Raw genomic sequence first — 8,803 nt, forward strand, 5'->3', positions numbered from 1 at the left:
TCCTACTTAGAAAGGAGATGTATTATGCGAAGAATTCATATGAAAAAGAGAGGAAGGGAATATTAAATATGTAGAAATAATAAATAAAAGAAAAGATGAGGAACTTGTGGGGAAGGAAAGGAGGAATTTTTTTTTTGCCACCAGATTAAAACTCCTCCCAATTTTGAGTAAAAGCAGAATGTAAGAAATGAGTGGTTCTTATCAGAGATGTGACATAACAGAACCAGGGTTCTGATCAGGTAGAAAGTCAGAAGCTTGTAATCATGCTTAACAAGCTTTTTGAAGGGGAATCTGTTAAGGAGGAGAATATGAGGTGGGAGGGTCAGAAGGCTATGTCTAGCCAATGGAGAGCAAGGTGGGAAATTCAGTTAGGAAACAGCATAAAAAGTGGTCCATTTGTCTGAGCAGGCATACTCTCCATTAGGGAGAGACCCATTCACTAAGAACGTAAAATAATTGGATAAAATAAAATGAGAAGTCTCCTAGCCTCATACAAAGTATTGTGTTTTGTTTAGAGTGAACACATTTCTCACACTATCTTAAGACGTGCTTGTACCTGGCCCTTTTTATAAGGAGCTAAAGGCCAAGTCACAAGTCAGAAATGATTTGAAATAATAATATTTCCTGCCTAAATTCACTTTTGGCCCATGAAATTCTTGGTAAGACAGTTATTTCTAACAATTTGAGTGGGGGGGCAAGCATGCTCTCCACTCAGGAGGGACTTGTTCCTCCTACGAATGTAAAATAAATGTAAAAGAAAATGAGAACTTGCCTGGCTTCACAATGACCATTGCTTTTTTGTTTTGTTTTGTTTTGTTTTTATTAGAGTGAGCATGTTTATCACAGATGTATTTTTTAAAATTCTGTTTAAAAAAATTTACTATTAAATTTTATTTTTCAGTTTTTGATACTCTTATCTTCTCAAATCCTTGAGTTGCCTTACCACCCCAAAGGAGGACTAGATGGAGGAGCATTCAATTCTTCCCCAAATCTTCTTTTATATAAATAGCTAAAAATCTTCTAGATTCTTCATTGGCCAGCAGTGGGATCGTTAGGTGTCTGTTTCACAGAACATCATGTTTTTATGCAGGGAACCCCATTGTTCTCCTTCCCCCTTTAATCAATTTCCTTTTTTGTATTATCTTGTCCCATCACATTGTAAACAACTCGAAGGAAGGGGGGGGGGGGTGTCGTGTCAGTATTCTGATCATTTTATCTCTAGTGTTTCCAATAGTACCTGACACACAGTGTGACAATGAAAAAGGTTTGAAAGACATTGTTTCTGTGTAATTTAGTTATCTTATTAAGAAAACTGGTAGGTTATTAATAAAAGGGTGGTCATTTGGCCATCTCTCTTAGACAAAAGACAATCATGGCAGTGGGCTCACAGTTTATATACCCTTCAAAAAGTAGGTGTTCAAAGAGGGACCAAGAGTGACATTATATCATGGCTGGACAGAGAAACTATCTCTATACTCAGACCCCCTCCAGTCTTGGGCTACCTACACAAAAGCATCTGTCCCCACCCAAGTTTGGGTAGAACACAATGGGCTTTCCCACCTTAGAATGAATTCCCTGTAAGGTTGAGTGGGGTCTGACTAAGAGATAGGAGAGTTAATTCAGTCTCATTATTGGAAGAAGACAAGAGCTCTGAATGTCCCCAATATATTGGTTATCACCAATCATTTCTCTGACTAGTAAGCACTGGATAAATGTTGTAAATGTCTTCTATATACTTGTGACTGACTCTGTTTCTGCTTTGCCTATTATCACACCATGAGAATGAGACTGGAGACATAGACCTGTCTTCATGAAGGCCAGTGAGCATCCTCCACCCATTTGCACATAGCTAGTGTGGACTGGCAGGTGAATAAATGTTTGGTGACTGTTTTTTTCTCACTTCTTCACTACACTTGCAAGGTCACATGTAATACAAATGAAGACCATTTAGAAAAAAGAAATCTGCCTCACAGACAAAAAATTAAGCATAATTGGACACTGCCTACAGAAGAGCCTCTCATATAAACATGTAAAGAGTAGAGTGATGCAGTAGAAACATGGACCTGCTAGAGTTCTTCCCACAAAGTCATTAAAATACCTGTAAAAATGACTCTAAACAAATTCTTGAGCAGCAGAAGCCACAAAATGATAGAATGAAACAGATTCCCAGCCAAAGACTAACTGAAAGCCTGACAGGAAGTGTCTATTGCACTGGTCTCAGAGAGGAACACAGACCTGCGTGGCTGTGTGGGCACAAACAGTACCAGAGCAGGTTTCAGGGTGCTGAATTACAGGAAGCTGCTGAGATTTCCAGATTTCTGAATCTACAAATGCCAAAGACAGTTTCAAAGTTCAGTGAGAAAATTCTCTCAACTGGGTGAGAGGGGAATGTGGTCTGACACTAGTCCCAGATCCAGGTGGTGGCAGTCACTGCACCAGCAGCAGCCCCTTCTGGAGTTCTTAGCATGGAGACCCTGGGGGAATGTTGATCTGAGTCTCCATCCTCACTGGTGGTCCTGGGGTGAAGAGAAGCCCTGGGATGGTAGAACTGGTGGCTGTGGAGAGGGAATCCAACTTGCAGTTCCAGGGCAGAAAATAGTGCTTGTGATTGCTCACAGACTAGAGCACAGGTCAGGAGAGGAGTAAACATCTCCCCTTTGATTCTGCCACTTTGGAGGAACTGAGAACTTACAAGTCCCTAGGGATATCTTGGAGAACAACTGTACGAAACCTCTGAAGTATTGGATAGTGTACCCTCCACTTCGCAAAGGGCTCAAAGTCAAGTAATTGACTGGGAAAATGCCTCAAATGGGGAAAATAAGACTACAGAAGGTGACTTTCTCGGTGAGAAGATATTTTCTTCCATCCTTTCAGATGAGGAAGATCAAGGCATACATCCAAAGGAAGACAGCAAGGTGAAGGCTCCTACATCCAAAGTCTCCACAAATATATGAAATGGTCTCAGGCCATCAAAGAGATCAAAAAGGATTTTGAAAATCAAGTAACAGAGGTGGAGAAAAAATTAGCAAGAAAAATGAGAATGATGCAAGAAAATCATGAAAAAATAGTCAACAGCTTGCTGAAGGAGACCCCCAAAAATGCTGAAGAAAATAAAATCTTTAAAAATAGAATAATATGATCTAGGTATGAAGATTGATAGTATAAACAAATTACTGGAGCAATGAATAGTGTGTTTATCAGATTTATGAAGAAGGGAAGAATTTTTGACTACACAAGAGACAGAAAACATTATGAAGTACAAAATGCATAGTTTTGATTACATTAAATTGAAAAGATTTTCCACAAACAAATACAAAGCAAGGAAGATTAGGAGGGAAACAGAAAACTAAGAAATAATTTTTGCAATTAGTGTCTGAGATAAAGCCCTCACTTCTAAAATATATAGAGAACTGAGTCAAATGTACAAGAGTACAAGTCATTCCCCAGTCGATAATGGGCAAATGATATGAATAGGCAGTTTTCAGAGGAAGAAATTAAAACCATCTAGTCATATGAAAAAATTCTCTGAATCACTATTGATTAGAGAGATGCAAATGAAAATAACTCTGAGATAATACATCACATCTATCAGATTGGCTAACATGACAAAAGAGCATAAATGTTGGAGAAGATGTGGGAGAGTTGGAACACTAATTCTTTGTTGGTGCAGCTGTGAGCTGATCCAACCATTCTGGAGAGCAATTTGGAACTATGACCAAAGGGCTACAAATATGTGCATACCCTTTAAACCAGCAATATCACTTCAAGGACTGTATCCCCAAGAGATCATAAAAATAAGAAAGGGTCCCACATGTACAAAAATATTTATAGCAGCTCTCTTTGTGGTGACCAAAATCCAGAAATCAAGGGGATGCCCATCAACTGGGAAATGGCTGTATAAATTGTGGTATATGAATGCAATGGAATATTATTGTGCTATAAGAAATGATGAATAGGAAGACCTCAGAGAGACCTGGAAAGACTTATATGAACTTATGCTGAGCAAAAGGAGCAGAACCAGGAGAACTTTATACACAGCAACAACCACAGTGTGCAAGTATTTTTTTCTGGTAGACTTAGTACTTCATTGCAATGCAAGGACTTAAAAAAATCCCAGTGATCTCTTAAGGCAAAATGCCTTCCACATCCAGAGAAAGAACTATGGAATTCAATTGCAGAATGCAGCAGATCGTTTTCTTTTGTATTATATTTTTCTTTGTTTTATGTTTTCACCAGTTCATTTTAATTCTTCTAAGCAGTATGACTAAGACGAAAACGTATTTAATAGGAATGTATGTGTAGAACCTATATAAAATTGTATGCCATCTCAGGGAAGGAGGAGGGAGGGAGGAGGAAAGGCGTGGGAGGGAGGGGAAAAATCTAAGCTATCTGGAAGTGATTGTAGAATACTGAAAAGGAAAACATAATAATAAAAATTTTAAAAATAGGCTAACTTAAATGGCAAAAGAGGTCCAAAAAGCCAATTAGGAGAAGAATGCCTTAAGAAGCAGACTTAGCCATATGGAAAAAGAGGTTCAAAAGCACACTGAAAAAAAAGAAAAAGGCACACTGAAGAAAATAGTTCTTTAAAAATGCAAATGGAAGCTAATGACTATGAAAAATCAAGAAATTATAAAACAAAATGAAAATAATGAAAAAGTAGAAGACAATGTGAAATATCTCATTGGAAAAACAACTGACATGAAAAATTGATCTAGGATAAATAATTGAAAAATCATTGGTTTGCCTGAAAATCATGATCAGAAATAAGGCCTAGACATCATCTTTCAAGAAATTATCAAGGAAAACTGCCCTGATATTCTAGAACCAGAAGGTGAAATAGAAATGGAAAGAATTCATGGATCACTTTCTGAAGAAGAGCCCAAAAGGAAAACTCCTAGTAATACTGTAGCCAAATTCCAGAGTTCCTAGGTCAAGTGAAAACATTACAAGCAGCCAGAAAGAAACGATTCAAGTATTATGGAAATACAATCAGGATAACAGAGGATTTAGAAGCTTCTATATTTCTGCATTGAAGGATTTGGAATATGGTATTCCAGAGTTCAAAGGAGCTAGGATTAAATCCAAGAATCACCTACCCAGCAAAACTGAGTATAATGCTTCAGGAGAAAAATGGAATTTCAGTGAAATAGCAGACTTCCAAGTATTCTTGTTGAAAAGACCACAGCTTATTAGAAAATTTGACTTTCAAATACAGGAATCAAGAGACACATGAAAAGGTAAATAGAAAAGCAAAGCCATAAGGAACTCATTAAAGTTGAAATGTTTGCATTCCTATTACATTCCTACATGGAAAGAAGACAATTTTGTAACTCATGATACCTTTTTCAGTATTAAAGTCGTTAGAGGGAATATATACATATATATACACACAAACACGTGTGCATGTGTTTACACATACGTACATATATGTATGTATATGTTTGTATGTATGTATGTGTATGTGGAGAGAGATGGAGAGGGAGAGAGAGAGAGAGAGACAGAGAGACAGACAGACAGACAGAGAGAGAGAGAGAGAGAGAGAGAGAGAGAGAGCAGAGTGAGCTAAATATGAAGGAAGAATACCTATAAAATAAAATTTACTGTTGAGTGGAATGTACTAAGAGTAAAAGAAAGGGAGAGATAGTATGCTGCAACTCAACTCACATAAACTAGGCAAGAAAGAGCTTTTGCAATGGAAGGGAAGGGGATGGGAAATGAAAGGGAAAAAGTTAGCCTTTCTGTCATGGGGTTTGGTTTAAGGAGGGAATAACACATACTCAGTTGGGTGTGGAAATCTATTTTACCCCTCAGGAAGGCAGGGTAGAAGGGGATAAGAGAGGGAAGATAATAGAAGGGATAGCGAATTGGAGAATGGGATAATCAGAAACAAACACTATTGTTGGGCTGAAGGAAGGGAATGGAATAAATCGAGGGCAGGACAAAACAGAGGGAAATGTGGTTAGTTTTTTTTTTTTTTACTTTATTAAAATACTAAATTTATTTCACATGTATACTTTTGTCTCCCCACCATTTCCATTTCTCTGACCACCACTACTACTATGCCCTAACATAACATTCCATACATACTTAAATGAAGCAAAGGGTGGAGTTCCATCTTTGAAAACTAAACAGGCATTTTGGACAACACATTCTTGGCAAAGTAATCTGGACAACATTTATCAGACACGGTAGGGAAAGTTCTCACTCTGCATTATAAAAAGGACAGCCAGATATCAACTGTTACAGAAATAAGATGGAAAATTTTAACAAACTGTTCAAACTTATTTTCTTAAAGAGATTTCCTCCACAGCCAGAGATCTTGAATAGCCTCCTGATCAGACATCCGGAAGCAATTCTTTACATAGTTGATGAATTTGCCTTCCACTTTTGGGAAGGAACCACCCTTTTCAATGCTGGCCTGCATTTTTGCTTTAATATCCTCTAGAGAAGTAGGTCCTTTGGGAGTCTTAGGAGTCTTGTCCTGCTTTTTGAAGGATTCTTGACCTTTTAATTTTGGTGTGGACAGCTTTGAATCTTTTCCATTCTGGTTTGATTTTTGTGCATTTTTTGCTGCAGCATCACGAACAGATTTCTTCACTGGAGGGGTCTTTTCTTCACTTTCTTCATCTTCAAAGTCATCATCATCATCATCTTCATCATCATCATCTTCTTCATCATCATCTTCATCTTCTTCAGACAGTTTTACTTTTTTCTGTGGAACCTTGCTACCAACTCCAGGAGCGGATTGTTTGCCAGACATATTTAGAAGTTTCATATCATCTTCCTCTTCATCATCTGATTCTGCATCTTCCTCCAGGGCTACTAGGTGCTGGCCACTCACATGTACAGGTCCCGAACCACATTTCAACCGTAAAACTACTGGTGGTGTAATCTCAAAGCCACCTAGAGAAATTGTAGGCTGCACAGACATTTTCAAAGATGCCAGTGTTACTTTAATTGGATTGTCTTCATAGTTCAGTGCCTCTGCTTCAACAATATGGAATTCATCTTTTGCACCAGCCCCTAAACTCACAGTCCTCAAGGACAACTGGTGCTCATTTTCATCATTATCTACCTTAAAATGATAATCTTTGTCAGTCTTTAGTTCACAACCGAAGAGGAAATTCTGGGGCCGGAGGGGGCTCATGTCCATTTCCATGGAGTCCTCCATTGGTGCGGCGATACTGAGGAGAGAAGGGCAGTGTTCAAAGGAGAGCGACGAGGTGGACGGAGAGTGGCTCTGGCTCCGGAGGGGCTCCGATCAGGATGGAATCACACCGAGGAAAGCTAGTTTTTTACAACATAACTGTTATGGAAGTGTTTTAGGCTACACATATATGACCTATATCGAATTACTTGCTTTCTCAATGAGAGTGGATAGAGAGGGGCAAGGGAGAGAATATGGAACTCATAACTTTAAAAATGAAGGTTAAAATGTTTTTTTTCATGCAACTGGGAAATAAGATGTATAGACAATGGGGTATAGAAATCTATTTTGCCCTAAAGGAAAATAGAGGGGGGTACTGAAAAAAGAGGGGTGATAGAAGGGAGAACAGTCTGGGGGAAGGGATGGATGCAGTACATGCTGTCCTGTGGTGGGGAATGGGAAGAGATGGGGAGAAAATTTGGAATTCAAATTCTTGTGGAAGAGAATGTTGAAAACTGACAAATATAAATTATAAAATATGAAAAGAAATAAATATGCCCCATTATTCTTGTGGCTGGATTTCCCCTGCCTCTAGGGAACCAATCTGACCAACTTATACTATGTGGCATTCCGAAGCAGAAAAATAATCCAGTTAGCCAGTATCAAACAACGTTCTTAACTTTCAGATATACAACTGTCTCCCCAACAAGAATGTTGACCTATAGAGTAAAATAACACTCTATAGGTAACCCTGCCCCCCCCAAAAAAAAGAAAGAGTTCAGGGTTTACTAAGGAGTGAACCCAGAACTGTCCAATGGAACCTGTGCAATTCATGTGATTTACAATGCAGTTCAGAATCGCTTTACCACAAATGGAAAGGAATTCAGTTTTTCATGTCTGGATCTATTTTGACTTCTTGTCTCTTTGCTTGTTTCCCCATTTCCCATCACTCTGATTCACAGTGTGAATGTGGTCTGGAAATTAGTCCATGACTCCTTTGAGAAAACACTGGAATCAAAGAGGACAAAGGGTCTAAAATGGTGGTCTCTTCCAATAAAATTAGCTATGACCCCTAGGGAAGGGAGGTTCCAACTCTAAGGCCATTGAAATGATGCATGTCCCTGCTGAATGTACTGTTGAGTTCCTTCCAGAGAGGTCAATACAGCTGTTCACTTTCTGACATAAAGCAGTTTGGAGATATTTGGAAATGTCCCTCTGGCATTGATTCCTTGCCCCAAATTTAAGTGTTAGAGACTCCACAAAAATCATTTCCCTTCATAGTCTTGCCATTTACCCATCTTTCTCCCATCACCTTGTTGAAGATTTAACCTTTAGGAATAGCTGTTTACAAAATGATCTCATGGGATTCCCTACATGATTGTTCAGAATATTGTCCAGAATATCAGACATAATGATAGCTAAGTATAAATAAATGTGATTATCTAAATTAAAACATTCCCTAAATTCCCAAAGCAGGCAGGAACAGGATTCCTATATTATGGATAATCTTTTTTTTTTTTTAATAGGAAATGCAATTAAAGTGGCTAATGACTGCTTCCTCTGGCAGGTATGAAATTGGATGAATGACCACTTGACATTATAACAGAAATATCAAAGGACAAGATAATTTCCACTCAGAATAACAATAATAAT

The 8,803-nt window shown here is 38.3% G+C and overlaps 1 pseudogene; it reads right to left on the reverse strand.

Moving 5' to 3' along the window:
- Positions 1–6,008: 6,008 nt before the first annotated feature.
- LOC140517650 (nucleophosmin pseudogene) lies at positions 6,009–7,264 on the reverse strand (annotated as a pseudogene).
- Between the last annotated feature and the right edge of the window lie 1,539 nt (positions 7,265–8,803).

The sequence above is a fragment of the Notamacropus eugenii genome, chromosome 1 (genome assembly GCF_028372415.1).
Source record: "Notamacropus eugenii isolate mMacEug1 chromosome 1, mMacEug1.pri_v2, whole genome shotgun sequence".
Classification (NCBI taxonomy): Eukaryota; Metazoa; Chordata; class Mammalia; order Diprotodontia; family Macropodidae; genus Notamacropus; species Notamacropus eugenii.